We start from the raw sequence: 12890 nt of genomic DNA on the forward strand, positions 1-12890 counted from the left end.
TCATGAAAATCATAAGGAACCCATAATGGAAGTGCTACTGGTAATGGAAGAGTGAAGCCTGTGCAGAATGCTCTCACCGGAGCCAGGTCCTACTTTTAAAACCCGGGCGCTAATATTGGTTGAAGGACACAATATATATATATGCTGCAAGTGAACCAGTTGTTTACTGGTATCAGACTAATGTAATGTCAAAGTATCATGAGGATGATTGAGGGGTTGGAGCACCTTCATTATGAGGAGAGACTGCTGCGTTTGGGACTCTTTAGTTTGGAGAGGAGAACTCTGAAGGGGGATATGATTGAAGTCTATAAAATTATGCATGGGGTAGAAAATGTTGACATAGAGAAATTTTTCTCTCTTTCTCACAATACTAGAACCAGGGGGCATTCATTGAAAATGCTGGGGGGAAGAATTAGGACTAATTTCTTCACACAACGCGTGATGGTTGTTTGGAATATGCTGCAACAGGAGGTGGTGATGGCCACTAATCTGGATAGCTTTAAAAGGAGCTTGGACATATTTATGGAGGAGAAGTCGATCTATGGCTACCAATCTTGATCCTCCTTGATCTGAGATTGCAAATGCTTTAGCAGACCAGGTGCTCAGGAGCAACAGCAGCAGAAGGCCATTGCTTTCACATCCTGCATGTGAGCTCCCAAAGGCATCTGGTGGGCGAGTAGCAGAGTGCTGGACTAGATGGACTCTGGTCTGATCCAGCAGGCTGTTATGTTCTGATTTCATATTTCATAAACTATGGAGAGATCATCTTCTTCCACTTCCTTTTCTTTCCACTCTGATGTATAATGAGCAAGTTGACTCACAAAACCGCATACAAATCTGCTTTATACTAATTCTGATCATTGGTCTGTCAGTCAGTATTGTCTGTTCTGACTGGCAGTGGCTCTCCAGGGTATCAGGGGAAGATCGATCACATCACCTTGTGCTTATCCTTCCAACTAGAAATGCTGGGTACTGAACCTGGACCAAGCACTCTTGTTTGTGGAGCTTCATGATCAGTGGGGCAGCCAGTGTTCCTATTTCAGAAACAACACCAGATGTTTTCTTGCTTTCTGTTTAATGTTTGAACCTACTCTTGGAGCAACTTAGCAGAGGCTGTTTCTAGTCCTTCATCATCTTCGAAGTGGAGAGATACCTACTGCAGCTTTATTGAAGCAGGCCTATCTCTTCTGCTGAAGGTCCTCCAAAAATTCTAAGAGACTCTTGACAAGCAAATTGGCAAAGTAGATGGATGAGATCTACTTTCATGGATCACAGAATAGATCAGAATATACATGAAACCTGTCCTTGCACTAAATTGAATTAGTAGCCCTCTCACACACACTCCCCCTCCCTTCCCAAAGAATACAAGAAGACAGAAACTATTGGTCCATTTTATCTATACAAAGTCAGGCTCCCATTTCTCTTTGTGCTTCCAATTAGTTCCAGGCTAACAAGCAGGAAATTCTGTACGGATGTCTGCTTACCAACATATTTGAATATCCTTGCTGGAATTCTGATTGAAAAGAAATAATAAAAAAACTATTTCCATTTAATGTAGGTAGCAACTTGGATCAGGGTTTGCTGTTACAGAATTATGAGTAGGTTTGCTAATCTGGGATATTTAGAGCTGTTAGATTCTAGCAGAGCTTTCAGCAAAGAACCTCTTCTCTGCTTATGACATGCAGTGTTCTGAATTGCATACACTGATGTGTGGTGTAAGGTCTTGCATTGAATTGCCGGGTAACCTTTTGATGTCATTAACTTCATCATTTTCTTTGATGCCAGTCCTATAAACAGGTTTGAGATTACCAGAGCAGTTGCCCCAGACAAAATCTGGTCCTGTGCACAAAATGTGCCTCATCAACGAAGTGTCGCATTGTATAATGTTTTCTTCTAAATTTGGAATAAGCCAACCAGTTTTCAAAGTGGCCGATGAAAAGCTGAATATTGGTTTGTAGGAAGGCCTGGAGACAGCAGCACAGCAGCCAGAATGGTATTCTTGAAGCTTCAAGTAGCTCTCTGGCTGCAGTTTAAGACAGTTAAGCACACTGAACCAATGAACACTGCTGGCTGGGGAGGACATATGATCTGATTGGACAGCAGAAGCCGTTGGGATTTTTGCACCAGACAGCTTCTGAGCTGACTCTTTGTAGACCAGCAACTCTGGAAGCAGTTTATCTGAAATAGGGGAATTGTCATTTTAACTGAGAAATGCTGCCATTTGTGACCTCTCCCAGATTTTAATAATCACAGTCTACTCAGATAAAGGCAAGGAACAACTGTTGATTTTATAATTCAGTTTTTGACTTACTGTATATGTAACGGCCTAGGACCCAGGATGGTTTGATTGCATTTGTACAGGGCCAGCCCCTTTAGGTAGGGCTGATAACTTTGGTTCTATACCGGGGTAGGGAACCTGCGGCTCTCCAGATGTTCAGGAACTACAATTCCCATCAGCCCCTACCAGCATGGCCAATTGGCCATGCTGACAGAGGCTGATGGGAATTGTAGTTCCTGAGCATCTGGAGAGCCGCAGGTTCCCTACCCCTGTTCTATACCCTCTGTTATACTGCTGCTTAATGTTGTAGTTAAAGCTTGTGAGAGCACAGAATAAAGGAAGAGGGCTTCAGGGCAGAATGCTGTCCTTCATGTAACGGTTCCCTCTTCTAACTTGACTATACCTTCTGTTAGAGTAACAGGTGTTGTACAGAGTATAAGGGGGCTTATTATCAATGTTAGAGACAAGCAGTTTCTTTATACTGTCAACTCAGTACTTCGCCTAGCACAGTGCTGCCTAAGCCAAGGTCTCTAACAGGCAGCTTGCTGGCTGCTGCAGAATAACTCATGCATCCTTTATAAGACCCAGGAAGACATGACAAAAAAGCCTGTTCTAGACTTTTTCAAATGCTTTTATTTCGTGGGATTTTTCTTGTGTTGCTGATACCTTCATTTCTGGTGTTCTTCCTTGTCCATGCTCTGTTTCCAGGACAAAATAGACCTTTTGTGGCAATGCTGGGGGTGAGGAAGTGGCTTGGGGCATTTTTCATTTTTGTGAAGGAGCTCACATTTAAGAAAAGCCTGGCAGCCCTTGGCCTATCCCTATCCTGACTCAAAGCCATTCTCCATAATCTTGACTTTATCTCTTTCTCCCTCCCCTATAGATCTCTCTTTGCCATTTTAACTTCTGGCGAACGTGAAGGGAATCCATGCTAGGAACTATTAGAAAAGGGATTGGAAAGTAAAACGGCCAATGTTGTTGTACTCTTGGGTAAAACTGTGGCGTGGCCTCATTTTGAACAGTGTGTGCAGTAACAGCTACTGAATCTCAAAAGGACATTGCAGAATGGAAAAAGTAAAACAAAAAAAAGGAAGGCAACCAGTATGATTGAGAGTTGGTACCCCTTTCCTATAAGAAAAGAATGGAGATTCTGGAATCCTTAAGTCTAAATGTAAGATGGGGAGACGTAACAGGGCTTATAAAGTTATGCTCATGGTGGAGAAATGGACAGAGGGAGCTTTCTCTTCTTTTTCAATGATGCTAGAACTCTGGGGCACCCTATGAAATTATTTGGAAATGGGTTCAGAATAGACAACAGGAAATACTTATTCATTCAGTAAGCAATTAAACTTGAATTCATTTCTGAGGGAGGGGGGAGTAGTAATGTCTAGCAACGAGAGCATCCAGAGACCTCAAAGTTCTGAACACTTGGAGTAGGTCTGCCAAGTGATGTTGCCACGTCAGAGACATTACCATATCACTGTAGCTCTGTGATTTGCTAGAAACTCTATGGTTTTACCATAGAATTTCTGGTGATTCCTAGAGCTACCCTGCCTCACTTCTCGGTTTTCCACAACTGACATATCAAGATTGCATGTCCCCAATCCTCCTGCCAGAGCTAGGCTTGACCTGGCAACTAAAGCCGGGAGGCAGCAATGGATATTTATGCTGGCTGTTTTCCGAGGCATCTGGTTGACTGCTGTGTGAAACAGAATGCTGGATTAGATGGACCACTGGTCTGGTCCATCAGGGTGCTTTTTATGTGGTAAAGTGAGGATCTAGGAAGTGATTCTGGAGATGCCACAAGCTCCAACAGTCAGCTACAGTCCTCTTTTTACATAGAGACTAAAGGAATAGGGAAGATGGTGCTGGAGCACCAGGAGACTCTGGTGAGCCAGGCACAGGGCTGTGGTTACTAAGGAAGAAGAGGAATGGCTTGACACGGAAGAAAGTAGCTTTTCAAGCAAAAGGAACATTATAGCTGCAGAAGTGAGGGCAGCAACTGAAGAGTATTTTCTTTCCTTTTAATGTAGCAGGATGCTCTGCCATCTAAATACAGAATAATTCTGTCCAAGATGAGAAGCAGCTTCCAGACTAAAACTGTGTTTGCTGAGAAGGCTTCTACTATTTTCTTGCAACCTGAGGGAATCTGGATTGAATGTTCACCCGCACCCTTATTGTAGCTATAGTTTTGTGACCACTGTCAGAGGAAAAAGAGACTTCCTGTTAAAACTGCACAGTGTAAAGCAAATGCAAATCCAGATATCTGCAACCACTGCAGAGCTCAAGCTGCTAAGTAGGCATTCTTCACAAGGTACAAGACTTGAAGGTATGCATTAAGTATGATCTCATGGAAAAGATCATGTGCAAGGAGGAGAGGCAGTTTTCACTATTTCCCCCCTGCAGTGGAGAGCCCTTGATACCCTCCTCATACTGCTCTTAAGGGTATGGGAGCAGCATTGGGGAGGGGGGCATTTTAGGATGCTTGGGAGGAGTTGCAATTTTGTTCATAAGCTGGTTGTTGTGGGTTTTCCTGGTTGTGAGGCTGTGGTCTGGTAGATTTTGTTCCTAATGTTTCGCCTGCATCTGTGGCTGGCATCTTCAGAGGTGTATCACAGAGGGAAGTCTGTTACACACTGTGTCAAGTGAGAAGGTAATGTGGGGTATATATTGTCCATGTCCCAGGGTGGGGAACCAATCAGTAAGTATTTGGGTGGAACTTCCTATGCAAGGTGTGGTTGATAGTATTGTATTGCGGGTGGGTTTTTTTCATAAAATTGACATGGGATCCACTTTTTTCTACATATGCTATAAACAGAGATTTTCTCATTATCCATTATATATGTCTAGAATTCTCAATGGTAAGCTCCACTAGCCTAGGGTAGCATAAATTTAAAGTCCCTAGCAAATTCCATCTCAAAAATCTATTTGTATATGGGGAAAGTTCCAAGGGCAAAAATGAAGGGGAGCTATTTGCAGAGCAAGCTCTGAAGAGAAGATAGACATTAAGGACCTTCTGAAATGTTCTTGTTAACCATTCTCTCCCCCCAATTTCTGAAGGTAACAATAGAGCTTTACAAAGGGCATTTACAAGCAAGGGGTAGTGGAGCAGGGTTACACTGCCCTGCCTTCCTCAAATGGCTTGATCTTTTAAAAGGACTTTGCTCCTTTCTCTGCTTGCTCTTTCTTGTGAAATCTGGTCACTTCCTTATAACTGATGCCTAGTTCACTCAAGCAGAACAAAGTGGTAAAGTTCTAAGGTAGTGGAATAGGCTACTCTTTAGGATGCTGAGTGGTGAATTCCAGCCATGGATTTTCCTTCACATAAAAACTATAAACTAACACAGCTAACTAAACCATTTCTTTACTTGGTTTGCCATGTTGGCTTTCATTTTTCAGAAAGCTTTTAATGTAAGGAAATATTTAATATGTGATCCACCTGGATTCGTCTCTTTCAATGGAGACCCAGGTGGCCCATATAACCCGGGTTGTGTTTTTCCATCTCCGTCAGGCCCGACGGTTGGCTCCCTTCCTCTCCAACATGGACCTAGCCACTGTGATCCATGCAACAGTCACCTCCAGGTTAGACTATTGTAACTCGCTCTATGCAGGCCTTCCCTTGCGTTTCATCTGGAAACTGAAACTGGTCCAGCATGCAGCGGCTCGCCTGCTCACAGGGGGCGCCTTCCGAGATCACATTCAACCTGTGTTGCGCCACCTTCATTGGCTTCCAGTCGAATTCCGAATCATCTTCAAGGTGTGGGTGTTGACCTTTAAGGCCTTACGCGGCCTCGGACCCTCATACCTTCGGGACCACATTACCCCATATGTCCCGGTTCGACCTCTGCGTTTGGCAGAGGCCAATTTACTGGAGGTCCCTGGCCCCTCAATGATGCGGCTGGCCTCCACTCAGGCCAGGGCCTTCATGGCTCTGGTGCCGGCCTGGTGGAACACTCTCCCTCCAGCTGTCCGGGCCCTGTGGGACCTTGGTGATTTCCGCAGGGCCTGTAAGACTGAGTTGTTCCACCGGGCCTTTGGGGAGACCAGCTGCTGAGTATGCCTCCTCCCCTCTGCTCCATATGGATCCCTAACATCATCGGGACCCACTGTCTCCCCCCCTCATTTTCTTGGGAGGGTTCAAGTAAGGGTTTCGTGGGATGCCTATGTTAGGAAATAATTGCTGTTTTAACTGTATGAGAATTGTATTATGATGATTTTATATATGATGTTTTATGTTGTACACCATCCTGAGCCCTTCGGGGAAAGGCGGTATATCAAATCAACAACAACAACAACAACAACAACAATTTGCCATCAAAACAGTCGCCCATTGTGCCACCTTGTTCTCCTGGTCCAGGTCTCAGATGCTTGTGCTTCATTCCAATTGTGGGTAAAAGCTCAGAAACCAAATTGTGCTTTCCACAAGCTCAGTTTTGATAGTAAATTTGTGAGCTGAAGCCAGGAAAGGATCTTGAGTCATGATCACAGTTTTTCAAACCAACTAATGCTCACCAGGAACTAGAACTAGCACATTTCCTTTTTCTACCTTAAGCACACCCTTCTCTTTTCCCAAACCAATGACTGCATCACCCATAGTCCAATTCTACAGGTTTCTGTTTAAAATATTAAAAACTAAGTTTTTAATCCTCATGATTGCAAAGAAAATGCTGAGTACAAGTAGCGCAAACCTGCTGGACAATTCAGAAGCCAAGTGGTCTTTAAAGCTCCTGAGATGGCGGCCAACCCTTCAGAGTGTTGTGCTGCTCCCTGTGCTCCCCTCCACCCCGCTCTAGTTTAGGAGAGTTTCTGCCTCTATATTGTACCCATCTGCAGTATGACAAGACGTGTGCATGGCATCTACTTGCTACTCCGGGTGCCCCTAAGAGAAAGAGCAGCAGGGGACTTGGTTCCCACCATTCTAGTTCTTCGCCCTTTGGTCAGAATTGTTAGGGCTCATCTAGTGCAATCATGCAAAAATACAGTCAAAGTGATTTTAAATGATAATTGTTTTAAATAAATCAAACAAATATAAATAAACCAGTTTTAAGTAATGTTTTCAATACATCAAGTATGTAAAAATCTGCTGAAATCTGGATTGTTTTTCATTTCAGCAGCCTTCCTCCCTCAAAGAAAATAGTCGGGGTGGGATGGATTGCCTCTCATTGGATTTTGCATTACAGACTGCTGAACCTTGTGCCTCTTGGCTACCACATTTTCAGTTTGTTAGCAGATGCATCCCAGCAGATCTCGTCTGTTTCTTGTTGCAAAGAAGGCATTTTATGAGTATTTTGTCATCTTTCCAAAGTGTTGCTGCAATTAAAGTAGCTTGTACTGTGATCTTAAGTGTGATCAGGTGAATGGGTACTTTTCCCGTAGTCCTCTCTTTAGTTAAACATCTGCGACTTCCCCTTCTTGCACTTCCCATTAATTCACTCTGAAAATGACAGACATGTTACCTTTGACTCTAGTTTTATCTTACAACATTGGGCAGCGTCACCCCACTCCTTTCACTGTACTGGACCAGCTTATATTGTCTAGTCTGAAGGTGACTTAATTTCCTTCAGTGAACCATGTGGACTTTTGCTAATACAACCAGCTCTTTCATTATTTCAGGAATGAGTTACTGAACAACAGGGGGCCAAATGTAAAATTTCTGCAACAGTCAACTTTATCCGAGCAGTCAGTCTTCTTTCTCAGGCATGGACATTTATTCTGGCAGTTCTGAAAAATAAAACTTTCTTACAGAGTCAGCAACATGTCATATTTACTGCTTGGGAGGGAGGGTGGAAAGCCAACCATGTTATTTAAAAATGGAAGGTAACATTTTTGAGTTAGGAGAATATATTTTAGGCTGATGCGAACATCTTTGCAGGCCCAATTAAGATATCAGTGTGATTTATTTATTATATTCCTATACTGCTCCTCTTTCAGGCACAATTAATTAAGTGAAGATGGTATCCAGACTTAACATCCTGCCTTGTAATTGATCTGTTCCTTCTGCACTCTTTATGTTATGGGCAGGTCTGGCAACTACCTCGGTAAATGCTTATCCTGAATCTGCATTTATTTGGGGGGGGGGGGGGTTTGAAGGTCAGAATCAGCGACAACGCACAGTTGCTTCTCCCCTGCCCCGCACTGCCACTCCCTCTTCCTCACCTGGTCTTACTTCTAGTTTCATAAACTGGCTTTGGAAAAATGGAGGCTAAGCATACCCCATGCAAAGAAATTCCTTCCTTGTAGATTCTCCTCTACGTGTATCCTATCTTTTAACATTACAAGGCAAATAGAAATTTGGGAGTCCCATGTTTTGTCTTGTAATGAGTAGTTCCTTCATTGCAAAATACATACTCTGATACTTGAATATTACAGTTGGATTAGCTAGAGAAGGGTTCCTAGGGATTTCTGCATAGCATGTTCCCTCAGAGCTAGCCATATCTCCACCATCTGGAAATGCTTTGCAGGGAAATGGCATTTTACCACAACAGGAGACCAATGGTATATACTATTGCCTAGTGTCATTTTGGAACTCACTAGTGATATAGTGGCAAATGTAGTGCTGATGGCCTAGGTGTAAAGAAAAGTGCATGTATTTACAACACATTAGAATGAGAGAAGGAAACAGGTCTGGAACCCAATGAGATAGCTGGCTGAATGGAAACGGTGGAAAGGAGTCTGGCAGAAGATAGAGGGGCCATTATGCCTACAGGAAGATGAAAGGAAGAGGATTTTATTTTAGTATCTGCCCAGGGCATCAAAATGTCTGTGTTTCCAAGTCAACTCTTTACATCTAATATGCTTAGGAGGGTTAAAATGGTCACATGACATTTTAATACTGCCGTTTCCTACTTCATGTATTTCGTATGTGTTCACCCCCTGTAAGGACTAAATGTTACCACAGGGCTAGTCAGGATTCATTAACAGACCAACAATAACCTAAGGATTTCAGAACTCGCACTATTATAGTGCTTGTCTTGCGAAGATGAGGTCTCCTTGGCTGGTAAGACAAAGAACTTCCCCAGGGCAGTTTGTGCTCACACAACATGTTTCAGCAGGGTTGTTACCTATGCAAAGCACCTCTGGGTGCTCACCAAGCATGCCAGAAAGACGGGAGTCTGGCAGCAGGTGTTGAGCTGCCGTTCTAAGGCCACAGAGCTGCTTTGCATAGGCCCAATTCAAACAGACGTCATGCAGATAAACAGACCCAACAGAAGTGCTGTCTCCTGGATTAGTGAAAGCAACATATGGGTAACAAAAGTATATTGTCTGTATAGAAAAACCATATTTACGACTTCAGAGACTACCCAATGCCTCCTTTCCAGTTTCTAGTTCGCTACATTTCTGGCCTGCTTAGAGATTTTTCCAAACTGGGGTCTGGGAACCCTTTGAGGCACAAAGATACTCCACTAGTCCTGTGCAAGGATTCAGGGGGGAGCCTCTCTCATAATCAATTAATGCAAAAACAGACACCCTCCCCCCCAATACAAACAAAACAAGGGCAGAGGCTCTGCACCTGGAGGGGGAGAGAGCTGTTTGTTCAAGGGTTGGAGCTTTGACTGGTCATCTAATTTGCACATCACATCAGAACACTAGCCAGAAAATGTGTTATTTGATTTCTAGCATTCAATACCTCAGCTGTAGAAACCCTGATGATAAAATTAACTAGCTTTCACTCTACAAAGGATTTCAGCTTAAAGAACTATGCCCTTCAGCATCTCTCTATCTCCAACTATATTTGCTTGGAACATATTTTTTTTTGCATTCTTCTCTGATCTAGCAGTCCTTCTGAGACACATTGGTGGGGTGGACAGAGAGGGAAGCAGGTAAAAACTTCTGCAAACTTGACTTCATTAATGGGGAAGGATTAGACCCCTTTCCCTTTTTACAGCAGCTCTGACCCAGACAACTATTCTATCATCGATGACAAAACAATATAAAAAAGATATATATGAAGATATATGTTCTGGACCACTGATTGCAAGTCTTGTTCTTTTGAAGGATGTTATATTAGCTGTATATTAAGCTTTTTTATATTGGTTTGAATATGAACACAACTTAAACGGATTTACGTTTGTATAGAAATATAGACACTTGTATAGAAATACAGATACTGAAATAAGAATTTTTTGTCATCATTGGCTAGCCAGTGTACCACGTGTATCTTTGGCTTCTCTCCTTGCACGTAGTACACGTTTGTATTGGATTTTGTGAACTATTCTATCATTCAGTTCCCTCAATCCTTGGGACAAAGAATATCACCAGAACAAACAAACAAACAGAGAATGTCACCAAAAAAACAGTGTTTTGTGCAGGCATAGGTGGATGCATGCCAAAATAGCCAATGGGGGCTTTCAGCTGAATACCAGAAGTTAAAGTTATGTAAATTTATGGCTGTAGTCAGTCTCTACCAGCAGGTTCCCTCTCACTACTGTCCAGCCATCCTCCTAAATTTTTTAGTTAACTTAATTTCTGTGGTGCAGAATCAAAGCAATGAGAATGATTAAGACTTGGATCAGGTCATTTGAGTTTTGACTCCATGGAATCAGCTGATCTCCATTTATTTATAGCTTACACAATTTACTTAAACTTAGCTTTTAAAATGTAGCTGATCCAAATCTAATTAGGGATGCTCAAACACTTGCCAGTTCCACTCATTTCATGTTTACCAGTTGTGTTCGGGAAGCTAGTTAACAGGTTCTTCAGCAGTTTGTGTGTAATTGCAGGAGCACGCTTACTTGCAGCCACCAGGAGCCAATTTTTAGCCAAGGGCTCATCTGATGGACTCAGGTTCTGCTAGGCTAATTTTGTCCTGTGCTCAACAAAGCTTTTTGTGTGGAAGTTGAGTTCTTCTGATCTCATCCTGAAAATTTCCTACCTCTGTAGCAAATTTAGCAGTAGAGGAGGATTGAAAGCCCACCTTATTTCCCTTCTCCTTCCCCATCCCAAGCTGCCAACTCTGGCTGCAGAGTACAGGAGAGAAATGCACACCTTGTCATCTTCCCTTTTGCAATGCAGAGACTGAAAGCACTGCTTTTGTCAGTGCCCAGTTTAGAGAGGGAGGAAGAGAAATCAGCTCATTCACATCTGTCACATTTGCAACTTCATTGTCCATTCTGCTGGTGTGTGCATCACAACTTAACTCCCTGTTGGTTGCTGATCAGTTGTGAATGGGCTGCTGACCAGCAGACAGCTGCAGACTTCTTCAACAGCTGTTCAAGTTCTTCAAGGCAATCCTAACATATCCCCGATTGGTTCACAGTCTGGTTGTGAGTATGGAACTAACAGGTTCACTGAGAAATTCACAGCAACCAGAGTTTTAATTGGCTCCTGGTTGGATCCTTCTGATAATCGCCGCAGACACAAGCAGGATGATTTTTGTCAGCTCCCCCTCCTGTGTGTCCTGAAGACCCTTTGCCCCAGAACAGCATTTCGAGGCTTTCAGCAGGATGCAAGCCAGCCACTGCAAGTTCGAATGGTGTGAGGATATAAAAAAGATGAGTTTCTCTCCTGCAAGTTGTCAAGGCAGCTTACAAACTCCATAGGCAGAGCTACCACGGGGTGGGGGACAAACGCCCAGGGCAAAGGTGCAGGGAGTGGGGTGGAGAATCGTTCCCCTCACCCCTCCCCTCAGGCAACCTTTGCGGCCCAGAGCAGGCTGTTCTTTAAAAGGCTTAAGGCTTTAAAAGGTAAGTGAGGTGAGTTGGGGGGGGGGGGGCATTTTGCCTTTCTATGGCACTGTCTTCCTTTCCTCCAACAGACACCATGTGAGGTGGGTGAGGATGAGAGTTCTGAACAAACTGTGACTAACTAGCCCAGGGTCACCCATCAGAAATGTTGGAGTGGGAATCAAACCCAGTTCTCCAGATTAGAGTCCACCTGCTGTTAACCAGTACACCAAACTGGATCTTAGCAATACCCTATATTGCCAGTCATGCAGAGGCGTGGAGAATCAAACCCAGTTCTCCAGATTAGAGCCTACCTGCTCTTAGCCATTACACCACACTCGCTCTCAGCAATACCCTGTGTTAATAAACGAGATAGGATGCAATGACTGAAAGCCTGAATTTACAGGGCAGAGACAACACACTCATCCAGCAACACTCTGAACTTACCTTTAACTGTCAACTGTTGAAAAGCAAAAGCTTTGTATTATGCAGACCCCAATCCACAGGCTGAAAAGACAAGATAACAGGAGCCTGGAAGCATTCAGTACCACAGAGACCACGCACATGTACCACCTTCCCCAGGCAGCAAAACAAATTTTTGCCTTCAAATGTTAACAGGCAGTGTCTTGGCAGATAAAACTGTTTCCAGCACACGTGCCAATAACTGGCATAACACACAAGCGACTCAAGGTGACAATTCAGACCTGGAAATACATTTTATGGCATTTTTTGGTACTTCAATCTTCTATGGTACTGATAGGCCTAGAACTTTCTTTTAAATTCTTTTTGGCTACAGTTTGTTGCTGTAATTGAAATTCCTGAATTTGCTTCCTTCTTGATGTTCAAAATCACGATGAGGTTTTGTATCATGTACATTTGATTTAATTAGTTAAGAGCAATTTAATTAAAATATCTTTAATGGCTTGGCATCCGGCCTAGTAAAAATTTCT

At 43.2% G+C, this 12890-nt stretch overlaps 1 long non-coding RNA gene across 7 annotated transcripts in view; it reads left to right on the plus strand.

Annotated features, from left to right (window-relative positions):
• The window catches only part of LOC125433185, a 70274-nt gene that overhangs the window by 52800 nt on the left and 4584 nt on the right, over nucleotides 1-12890 (plus strand). The window lies entirely within an intron of this gene.

This window comes from Sphaerodactylus townsendi, linkage group LG05 (assembly GCF_021028975.2).
Source record: "Sphaerodactylus townsendi isolate TG3544 linkage group LG05, MPM_Stown_v2.3, whole genome shotgun sequence".
Classification (NCBI taxonomy): domain Eukaryota; kingdom Metazoa; phylum Chordata; class Lepidosauria; order Squamata; family Sphaerodactylidae; genus Sphaerodactylus; species Sphaerodactylus townsendi.